This window comes from Crinia signifera, chromosome 4 (assembly GCF_055691185.1).
Source record: "Crinia signifera chromosome 4, ASM5569118v1, whole genome shotgun sequence".
Taxonomy (NCBI): Eukaryota; Metazoa; Chordata; class Amphibia; order Anura; family Myobatrachidae; genus Crinia; species Crinia signifera.
Window position 1 is genome coordinate 162,483,635 of NC_139220.1, and position 12,800 is coordinate 162,496,434.

Genomic DNA, 12,800 nt, shown 5'->3' on the forward strand with positions numbered 1-12,800 from the left:
AATCCTTACAGCATAAACCAGTGGTAGCCAACCCTAGCCCTCAAGAGCTACCAACAGTTCACATTTTCCAGACAACCTAGCTGCTGCACTCATTAATCACTGACACATTTTAAAAGATACACAGATGGAGCTAATTAGCTCACTTGTGATTCTGTGAGGAGACCTGCAAAACATGCACTGTTGGTAGCTCTCGAGGACTAGGGTTGGCTACCCCAGGCATAAACGAACAGCAAAAAGCCCTGGCATAGCACTACTGAAATGTTATTAATGAATGGTTGCAGTACATAGAATCAAATGCTTTGAAGATGCAAAACAAGTTAATATCACATTCTGTGTGTACTGTATATGATATATTGGCACACTTGGCCAAAGGTATTCTAAAGCACAGACTGGTAGTCTAGATTTGAACTTCCCGTTGAGTTTGGATCTCTAAAAGGCAAAGCATTTTTTTCAAAAATCACAGATCTAATTTTTCAGATCGCATGCAGGGAAAATTGTTTTGCCTCTTTTTGGTATCCTAAAGTCTGTATCTAAAGTAGAAACTATCCACGATTAAATAAGAAATGTAGTTATCCAGTAAAACTTTTCCTTAAATTAGTAGATCCATAATTTCAGCTGCTTCATACTACATTGATGGAGAAATCAATCAAGTGGCAAAGTGGCAAAACTTTTATTTTGGGATGAAATGGAATTCTATCTCATTAAGAGAGATTTGATAACATCTCTGATCTTCATGCATAGTCTCAATGCAGTTAGATCAGTTACTCAATGGTGTACAGTTTTCCCTTCTCAACATCTTGATAAAATGTTCTTTAGTATCAATGAATAATAAATGCAAATGTATACTCCAACAAGGTGAATGTAATATATAGATGTTTACGGGATGCAGTTACAAACCCGGCGTTCAAAATTCCAACGCAGGAATCCTGACGGTGAAATCCCGACACTTTCTCCCTCTATGGGTGTCCACGACACCCATAGAGGGAGAATAAATTAGTGTGCTGAGTGTAGCGAGGCACCGGGCCCGCTGCGTGATGATCCACGTCCCCCCCTTGTCAGGATTCCGGCATCTGGATTTTGAACCCCAGGATTTAGTACCAATCCCATGTGTACACCACATAAAAAAAATATATATATATATTCATTAGAGAAGCGCTCAAACAAGTGAATGATATATCCATTTATTGAGAGCAACAATAAATACATTATAAAACACACACAATGGTGGAAGTCATAACACTTGTTTCTATGCCTGGATGTTGTAACAAATGTCGTGCACAGTTCGGAGTCCAAATAATTTTATGAGGTAGTCTCTAAAGGAGTATATTTACCACAGGGGTTACCACGAGGGTATGAGAATTTGGAGGTATTGAAGCTCCTCAAACCAATTGGATAGTAAGAGTCCAGTAGCTGTTAGCAGGCAGTTCTCCAATTTTAAAGAGAATTTTCTCAGCATAGTTTTAATGTCCCTTCTTGAGATAACTGTCCCCAAAGTGTTCCAGGCTGGTTCAAGCGGAGATCTTTCAAAGGACAATGTTGGTCACGCCCTTACGTGTTTCAGCTTTTTCATAGGTTACTGTTAGTGTAGACACTGGCAATATATACCCCTCTAAGAGGAAGTAGATTGATCATTCGCAAATCAACAATTAGCTTATTAAAATTAATGAGAGGCTAGTAGGATATTGAATAGAGATGGGACTCCCTTCAATATAAATTAAACCAGTAATTCTAGACATACAGTAAATCATACTTGCCTACTTTTTGAAACTGCTTTCAGGGAGATTCCATACCTCCCAACTTGTGCATGGTTAAAATTGTAACCCGCAGCGCCAGAGGCGCGGCCGACCCAGAATGGGGGGTGAGGCTACAAAAAGTGGGTGTGGTATCCAGTAAAGTGGGCGTGGCCCAATGTAGAAAGACCCATTTTCATCATTTTGGGGGCATGCCTCCTCCCTGCACTGAAGAGATGCCATGCACACAGCATCTCTTCAGCGATTACCGGTGATCTCTGCCCCCCTTAGGTACAGCGGGACAGTCTGCAATTAGCGAGACTGTCCAACTGTAATTGGGAGGTATGAAATTCTAGAGAGTTTGCGTGGCCCGCAGATGAGGGACCGTGTCTTGCACAAAGGGGTCGTGGGCCAGCTTACACTAGCCAAAAAACAAGGGTCACCTGTACAAACACACACACACAAAAAAATCCCAGGCACTCCTGCTCTTCCCGCAGCCTCTCCTGTGGGCTCCCAGCTGTCAGCCTCCGCACCAGCTGCTCTCCATCTCTCACCGCCCTGGATGTCTCCAAGGTGCAGCTCCCACCATGCATAGGTCAGGGCAAGAGGGGAGGATCCTTTGCTACTGCCACTCCCACTGGAGAGAGAAAGCTGTGATGTAAGGTCTCCCCAGTGGCTGGCCGCCAGCAGGCTTTGCTGGCCTGGGTGGCTTTCATGCTAACCACTGCCAGGGGTGCTTGGCAGGCCTATTAGGCCTGATCATGCCCCCATGGCGGACAGAGGATTGTGCGGTCTGGATTTTTAGATGGGAATTGAGTATTCAGGGGTATTGGGAGGGCTTTGTGGGGAATCCGGGGACTGTCACCTAAATGGGAGCATCCTGCAAACTACTACCAGCCTACCCACACACAGGGGTCACTACCAGCCTACCCACAAACAGGGGTCACTACCAGCCTACACACAAACAGGGGTCACTACCAGCCTACACACACACACAGGGGTCACTACCAGCCTACACACACACACAGGGGTCACTACCAGCCTACACACACACACAGGGGTCACTACCAGCCTACACACACACAGGGGTCACTACCAGTATACACACACACAGGGGTCAACACCAGCCTACACACACACACAAGGTTCACTACCAACCTACACACACACACACACACAAGGTTAACTTCCAGCCTACACACACACACACACACACACAAGGCTCACTACTAGCCTACACACACACACACACAAGGCTCACTACCAGCCTACACAAACACAGGGGTCACTACCGCCTACACAAACACAGGGGTCACTACCAGCCTACACAACACCACACACAGGGGTCACTACCAGCCTACACAAACAAAGGGGTCACTACCAGCCTACACAAACACACACACAGGGGTCACTACCAGCCTATACAAACACACACACAGGGGTCACTACCAGCCTATACAAACACACACACAGGGGTCACTACCAGCCTATACAAACACACACACAGGGATCACTACCAGCCTATACAAACACACACACAGGAGTCACTACCAGGCCCTGCATATACACACACAGGGGTCACTACCGTCCCCCACACACACACACACACACACAAACCGGGATCCTACCAACACATGAACAAATGCTCAGTGCCAGCCTAAAATTCATAGGGATCACTGCGAGTAAACACACACACACACACACACACACACACAGAGACAGAACAGTGTTAGGCTATACACACACAGTGCATTCACACACAATGACATGGGTCAGTACCTGACTACACAAACACACACACACTGCCAGCTGTAATAGATACAACCATAGGTCACCTAAATACACACATTACAGTCAGTGCCAAGCTAAGTAAACACAAACAGATCACATTACATAGCTGCCTACACACAGTTCCATCCAGTATGGAGCTTCTGTGGCAGAACAACATGCACTAACCTGGGACGGAGCACTAGTCCTGCTCCTCCCCCAGCCTCTCCTCCGAGCTCTCAGCTGGCCTGGTCAGCCAGTCTCCACACAGCTGCTTTCTGTGATGGTCCCCATCTCTCCCCCTCCTCTGTCTCTCCAGCGTGCAGCTCCTAGTTGAGGCGGTGAGGGGATGAGGTCAGAGGGGCGGGCGTCACTGCTGCTCGTAGTCTGAGTCTCCCTGCTTGCTGATTCTGCTAAAAGGGCAGGCTCTCTCACGTGCGGCTCTCACACTGATGTTGCGACTTGCACGCGTAGTACAGGTTGAGTATCCCCTATCCGAAATGCTCGTGACCACGAGTATTTCGGATAGGGGAATTTTACGGTTTTTGGAATACATTTTTTTTTTTAGCATCCTTACCTGTCCCCTGATGGTGTCCGGTGGTCCTTCGGCCTCCACGCAGTCCCCGGGCGTCCACAGCAGGCCTCCGGCATCTTCTCCAGGCTCTCCAGCGGTCCCAGGAATGCATTGCGCGAGTGTGCGCGCGCACCGGTGACGTCACCGGCGCGCGCGCACACACTCGCGCAATGCATTCCTGGGACCGCTGGAGAGCCTGGAGAAGATGCCAGAGGCCTGCTGTGGACGCTTGGGTACTTGGTAAGTATGAAAAGAGGGTTAGGGGGGGTAAAAAAAAAAAAAAAAATCCGAATTATTCCAAAAACCACGGTTTTTGGAATAATTCGGATACGGGATGCACAGATACGGGATACTCAACCTGTAGTTCCAAGTCCCGCCCACATCGCGCCGGACTAGCGCATGCATTAAAATTCCGGGGGATTGGGGGGGCTTTGCGGGGGACCGGGAAAATGGTGGCCAAAGCGGGAGCCTCCCGCAAAATGCGTGAGAGTCGGCAAGTATGCAGTAAATAACAATAAATACCATAATCAGCTATTTCTGGTATCTGGGAAGTTCCCTGGTTACATGACGTCTGCTCCATGACCAGCACAGACTTCTGGCTTATGTATATCCTGGATATGATAAGACTATCATCTTATATCTCATATACTATATACACACTTCCAGTGATTAGAGTAAATCCCCCAATCATATGACTTCCCGTCTGTGACCCGTACAGACTTCTGCAATACGTTTGATCCAATATAGGGATAACACAGAATATGTGCCCCATCACTGATGTTAGGGAGATGATCTGATCATGTGATTTCCGTTCTGTCACCCGCACTTACTTCCGGATTGTGTTTCATCTGAATTAACCTTATTTCTGCTTAAGCTATATACCTCCTTGTAAGCTATATATATATATATATATATATATATATATATATATATATATATATATATATAATCCAAATTCCCCTTTTGGGGGGAAACAGGAGCACTCGCCAAATAGGTAAAGAATTTTTCAATTTATTCAAAAAAAGAGACAAAAAATAACATGAGTCCAAAGTGTTACCTCCTCCGACGTTTCGACCCTGGATAGGATCTTTTTCAAGGAGAGTTTGAAGCAAATCACTGTCATCAAAAATAGACAAATAAGGGCCACCAGTTAAGAGGTTAATCAGCTGCCGCTGTCAGACACCTACTGACAAGCCGCCCCGTCCCGGGTTTATATACCCATTCTGAGCGCCAAAAGACAAATTGAGGGAGCCTCCCCGTAAGCGCAGCGGCCAGCAATCACCGCCGTCGCGTGCATCAGACAGGGGCTTCCGGTCCGTGGAACGCAAGCGGCCTGCCGGCTTCCGCCTGGTGAACCGCAAGCTGTTTCCACGGGCACAGATCTTCCCGTCTGTGTTGCGTACAGCGGAATAGCCGTCGGCAGCGGGTAATCCGGCTCTTAAACATCATATGAAGCCACATACTATACCCATTGGAACATGATGCGAAATTAGCTGTAATTATGAGCGTGCCTACGATATCCACCTGTGGGACCAGGAGTAGAAGATAAATACCCGTGCAATCCCTATATGTGTTAATGCTGCTATTATATACACCGTGGGACAGAGCAGAAGATATACGTGTATAAACAGGCTATATAAAGGAGAGCTGGGTGATGGGTATAGGATGGGATATGAGTTCAGAGGGTTAAATATTATGAAAATAATGGCGTGGGTAAGACCGGGACTGAGGTTATACACAATCAATCAATACACTGCTTTATGATCAGAAAAAAAGGGGAAAAAAAGGGGGGGGGGGGGAAAGAAAGAACATGGAAGATATACCGCAGATACTGGTACCAATCTGTATTTGTTTTTTTGGAAGGAGGGGGTTTGTCACAAGCTTTAAATGGTGGTGATGAATCAAAATAACATCAAATAGACCAACATAAGGCTAATCAAGGTATGAAATAGCCCGTGTTATGGGTTGGTGGTGCTCCCAAATACGTTCAGCAGGATAAGCTGTACAAAGAGTTTTATGTCCAAGAGGGACACAGAAAGGCAGAACCATAAAGGTTTTTTGGGGCACGCTTTAGTAAATAATTCTATGAATGAAATAGTTGTAATATTAAAATATAACTTTTATTACACTGGTTAAGATAAAGGCGTCAAAAAACAATTAATTCGTCACTTAGGAAATAACAACGATATCAACGTACATGTGAAATCACAAGTATGATGTATGTAAATATCTGGCGAAAATGATTGGTTATCCGGGGACCAACCCCAAAAAATCAAAAAATCAAAAAATCATACCCTAGTCAATTATATTACATATAACGATTGACTTATCATGTATAGGGTGAGTATGGATACGTCGTCTTAAATTATAAAGTGCAGAAGATGCTGAAAAAAAGAACAATAGAAAAGGGAAAATGACCTCATGAAAACCAGATGCGGCTTTGACCAATTAACTATACAGCACCGAATATTCCCTACTGGTCCCCCAGTAGGTACTAATCCGGCCTTTCACTGCTTAGCTGCTGAGATCGGACGGGATCAGGCGGCACAGCGAGGTATGATCGTATCCGTAATCGGTTTTGAGGCAGGTGGCTGACACATAGGACTATAGAGCACTTCTGCTTTCCAGAGGGTCAAAATAGTCGCCTCCCTGTTGACATAGGTGACATTGCAGGGGGGGACTGGTGGCCCAGATGAATGAGAGAGTGATAGATATAAGAGATTGAAGTTCAAGTGGTTAATGCGATACACCGACCCTTCTGCTATCCTACCATCATGATGTACATAGGATGGAGGTTGAGAGTGATAATCTGTGTATGCTTCCCACAGAGAGAGAGTCACTGAAGAAAAATAAAGTGAATGTACCCCCGTACTGGTGTCTCATTTGTGTCAGTATTGCAGGTGACTGACCAACTGTATAGACAAGGGGTTAAGGTATTGCTTTGAAATAGACAAAGGAAACAAAATTCAATAGGAATCAATGTGACCCTGTCATCTCCCTGGTAGTAATTACCAAACAATGGTGTAAAGCGTTATTCATATGTTTTAAATAACTTAGAATTTCAATAAAAATATATGTAGCAGATAAGCAAACAAATAGGCACACAAGGTATCAAACATATGTATCAGATGTACTGGGAACCCAGCTGACACTTTGTGGAAGAAGCTCTAGGATAATTTAAATAGCGTAACTTCCTAAAGGCTAGTAAAAGCACAAATTGATACAGAATATAAGTTTACTGTGAGTGACAATACTCAGTCGGATCTGTAGGTACAGCAAGGCTGCTGTACACACGCTGGGTTTAAATACAGAGATACCTGTTAGCGCTATCCGAGCGCTGATGTGCAGCTGTGAGTGATCGGCAAGTGTTGGAGGTGAGGCTGACGGAAGTCAATCAGATGCGCCGGCACCGGTGTTAGGACGGATGCAGGGACAAGAGGCTTAGTCCGGGCAGTGAGCTAGAAGTACAGCCGGCATACGGAGAGGATCAACATGGTGAGCCGGCACTGGTGTCCGTAGGGCGCAGGTCAGGAGACCGCTCCGTGCAGTCAGCTGTTGGTTACCGGTAGCTTGCGTGGTTGGATGACGTCAGGGGGGTTGGTCCCGGGTGGACACGTGTTTCGCACTTAGGCTTGTTCACGGGTGACGCGTAGGTGTGGGATTCACCTGGGCGTTAAATACCGGGGGTGACCAATGGGAAGGAAGTGGGAAAGTGGGCGGGGTTCAGTGCATATGCGGGAATTAGAGACAGTTACTGGGGCTGAGAATGACGGGCCCAGTTGGAGGATTACAATGGCACTAGAAGCTGGTTGGTGATTGAAAAAAGGTATATAAATGATGAAGATTAATAAAAATTAATAAAAATTAAATATAGATTAAATGTCGAATATAAATATTGGTATATAACAAAGGTCCTTATTGGATGATTGGGCACAGTTTTTTAGCTGGTAGGAAATCCATCAGAAGAGGATGAGGTGAGAGACATATCAGAGCTGAACTGGCCTGACCAAATCTGGTCCATTAATGAAAATTAACTGCAGGAAAGAGCTATTAATAGTTTAAGATAATGGTCCCAAGGCAATTGAGGTTGGAGCTAACAGTCGCTATGGGGAAAGGATGGGGATAGTCTGGGAGTATTATTACGGAGTAATGAGAGGAATTTGATGAAAAATAATAAAATAATAAAATAATAAAATAGTAATATTAAATAAATAAATGAATATATGATAAAGATGAATACATTGTATATGTAATTAGTGATATTGATAGTCCCAAGGAAATGGGTGTTTGAGCTAACATTGTAAAAAGGGATAAACAACATGGTCTAAGGGGTGATTGGAAGGTGACAAAGTGGGGTAGACATGTGTCACTTAAACTGGGTGTGGATAAGTTGACAGACAAAATGCAGAAGATGATGATAGGTAAAAGGTGGAGGAAAAATGTCCTTATGAAGACCAGATGCAGCCGTAACCAATTAACTATACAGCACCGAATATTCCCTACTGGTCCCCCAGTAGGTACTGATCCGGCCTTTCACTGCTTAGCTGCTGAGATCGGACGGGATCAGGCGGCACAGCGAAGTATGATCGTATTCGTAACAGGTACTGGAGCAGGTGGCTGACATGTAGGACTGCATGGCACTTCTGCTTTCCTGAGGGTCAAGCACATCCTATCCCTGTTGTCATAAGTGACATTGCAGGGGGGACTGGTGGCCCTAAAGGATGAGAGAGTGACAGAAATGAAAGATAGAGATAAAAGTGGTTTGTGCGATACACAGATCCTTCTGCTATCCTACCATCATGCTATACATAGGATGGAGGTTGAGAGTGATAATCTGTGTCTGCTCCCCACAGAGAGATAGTCTCAAGACAAGAATAATCGAAACTAGATGTGTGCTGTGTAGGTGTCACACATCGGTAAATAAATGGAAGCTTTCCCACAATTTAGTAGGGTGTTAAAGTGTTACTTGGAATAACACCCTGATGGTGGTTGTAACAACAATGTGTATAGGGATAGTACAGCATATAGAATAACATAACGACCCAAAAAGGTAGCTCAGAGGAGGGTGTATACCCTGTATAAATCCTGTAATAAATGTGATGATCTGACAAGGAGAATGTAATAGTAAAAATTAAACATTACAAATTGATGGTTATAAAATTGGGAAGTGAGACATAGTTGGAGCTTGAGTAAGAATGGCTGGACAATTAATGAAGAAAACTGGAAGTAATAATTATATAGACATTAGGAAAGTTCGTTAGGTGGGAACAATATATAGATGCCGTGAGGGTCCATCCCTACGCATTGCAGGAGAGCTACAGAAAAGCACTGTATTTTATTTCTTCATTCAGGCCTCTGGGTGACATGGAGTCTAGATGAAATATCCACCAGCTCTCTCGCTGTAAGAGAGTCTGGTTGATATCTCCACCCCTTCTACCAAGATGGATTTGTTCCAGACCGAAGAATCTCAGGACAGATGTGTCACAGTTGTGATGTTGCATATAATGCCTAGCAACAGAGGTCAATTGCTTCATTCTTGCTTTGTCCCTCGGGGCGTTCCTAATTGATCCCATGTGTTCCAATATTCGTAGCTTTAAAGGGCGGGAAGTCATCCCAATGTACTTCTTTTCACACGGACAGACGAGACAGTAGATCATGTTTTGATTTTTGCAATTAAAGAAACCCTGAATTTTGACTGGTTCATTAAATTTATTGATGAGGTTGGTTACGTTGGTAGTATGTGTACAGGCTTTACAACTACCGCACGGATGGGTGCCCATGGTTTGTGGTATCTTAGGTTGGTTGCGCACGAAGTGACTCCGTACCAGGTTATCCTTTAAATTTGGTGCTCTCCGCCAACTGAGATCCACTTTTGGTTTAAGTTTAGTAGCAAGGTCGGTGTCTGTAAGGAGGATATGCCAGTGTTCTTATCTGCTACATATATTTTTATTGAAATTCTAAGTTATTTAAAACATATGAATAACGCTTTACACCATTGTTTGGTAATTACTACCAGGGAGATGACAGGGTCACATTGATTCCTATTGAATTTTGTTTCCTTTGTCTATTTCAAAGCAATACCTTAACCCCTTGTCTATACAGTTGGTCAGTCACCTGCAATACTGACACAAATGAGACACCAGTACGGGGGTACATTCACTTTATTTTTCTTCAGTGACTCTCTCTCTGTGGGAAGCATACACAGATTATCACTCTCAACCTCCATCCTATGTACATCATGATGGTAGGATAGCAGAAGGGTCGGTGTATCGCATTAACCACTTGAACTTCAATCTCTTATATCTATCACTCTCTCATTCATCTGGGCCACCAGTCCCCCCCTGCAATGTCACCTATGTCAACAGGGAGGCGACTATTTTGACCCTCTGGAAAGCAGAAGTGCTCTATAGTCCTATGTGTCAGCCACCTGCCTCAAAACCGATTACGGATACGATCATACCTCGCTGTGCCGCCTGATCCCGTCCGATCTCAGCAGCTAAGCAGTGAAAGGCCGGATTAGTACCTACTGGGGGACCAGTAGGGAATATTCGGTGCTGTATAGTTAATTGGTCAAAGCCGCATCTGGTTTTCATGAGGTCATTTTCCCTTTTCTATTGTTCTTTTTTTCAGCATCTTCTGCACTTTATAATTTAAGACGACGTATCCATACTCACCCTATACATGATAAGTCAATCGTTATATGTAATATAATTGACTAGGGTATGATTTTTTGATTTTTTGATTTTTTGGGGTTGGTCCCCGGATAACCAATCATTTTCGCCAGATATTTACATACATCATACTTGTGATTTCACATGTACGTTGATATCGTTGTTATTTCCTAAGTGACGAATTAATTGTTTTTTGACGCCTTTATCTTAACCAGTGTAATAAAAGTTATATTTTAATATTACAACTATTTCATTCATAGAATTATTTACTAAAGCGTGCCCCAAAAAACCTTTATGGTTCTGCCTTTCTGTGTCCCTCTTGGACATAAAACTCTTTGTACACCAATCTGTATTTACATGATTAAACATATATAGAAAAATATAGAAAAAATACAAAAAATCCAAAAAGTGTGTATCCATGCCCAAAGAGGCGGGTATACCCGCAAAGTTGATGAAAAAATGCTGCTGCAGAGTAATAAATGTCCAAAGTCACGAAAAAACGATGATGAGAAGAAAGTTCTTGTGTCATCATCCGATCAGAATCGTCCAAGTAATCCAATTGTTATTGTCTGGTTGAGGTCATCTTAGGAATACAGAGAGTGGATTGTTCTCATTCATCCCTCTGGGGGAGATCGTGTCCAACGTGTGGATCCATTTGCTCTCACATTTACGTAGTTGTAGCCCCCTGTCACCACCACGCGGGGATGGGGGGATCCAATCTATGAGTCGACATCTCAGTGTTGAAGTTTGGTGCCCAGCCTGCAAGAAGTGGCGTGGGACAGGTTGTTCTGCCTTCTTTGTCTCGATTGCCGTCCTAAGGGAGTGGCGATGGTTCGCCATTCTTTCTGTGAATTTCCTCGAAGTCATGCCAACATAGGTGAGGCCACATGGGCATTGCAGGGTATATATGACGTGGTCGAGTTTGCAATGCAGTCTGTATTTTATCTTGATGGGTTTTCCTGTATGTGGGTGTGGAAAGGTGGGACCCGTCATCATGCTGTTGCAGGTCGTACAGCCAGTGCATTTATAGCATCCAGGTTTTCTGCTATGCAGCCAGGTTACCCCTGGGTCCTCATTGGGGTTCGCCAGTGGTCGCATAAGGATGTTCTTCAGATTCGGGCCCCTACGGTATGCCATCATGGGTGGGCCAAACTGTTGTAGCTTGAGTGCACTGTCAGAGGCTATGATGGGCCAGTGGTGTCTTATACTCTTCTAGATCTGATGGGACGTATGATCGTAGGTGTTAACGAAGATCATCCGGTCTTTCTTCGGTTTAACAAGAATTTTTGGACTGACGTCCCCCTGGTTACCTTTCCTCATGTTGGTTCTTGCCTTGTGAAGGCAGCGATTGATTACGTCCGTGACATATCCTCATTGGCGGAATCTTTCGGCCATATTGTCAAGCTGAGTTTCCAATTTGGTAGGATCAGTGTTATTCCGGATAACTCTCATAGATTGGGAGACGGGGAGGTTTTCCTTGAGTGTGGGTGGATGTTGACTGGAGTTGAGAAGCAACGTGTTGCGATCCGTCTCCTTGCTGAAAAGGCAAGTATGTAGTTTTCCATCGACATTGGTGATATTGATGTCCAAAAAATTGATGGACAGAGCATCAATCTGATGCGTGAACCTCACTGGGTGCCCCATTTGGTTTAGGTGATTTGTCATTGACTCAAACTCGGCCCGGGTGCCATTCCACAGAATAAAAATGTCATCGATATATCGTTTGTATAACAGAAGATGCTGATGATACGTAGGGTAGATGTATGTCGTTTCATAGTCCGTCATGTAGAGGCATGCATATGAAGGGGCCAAATTAGACCCCATTGCAGTACCGGCTATCTGCACATAGTACGCGTTGTGGTACATGAAGTGATTACATGTCAGCACTAGCTCCGCGAGTTCCACGAGGAAAGAAGTAGGAGGAGATAATGTCAATCGTTTGTCGAGGGCATCAGCCAATACCCTTAGACCATCCCTGTGGGGAATCACCGTATACAGGGAGTGGACGTCCATTGTGGCAAAAAGGAAGGATGTTTCCCTGACATCCATCATCAAAAG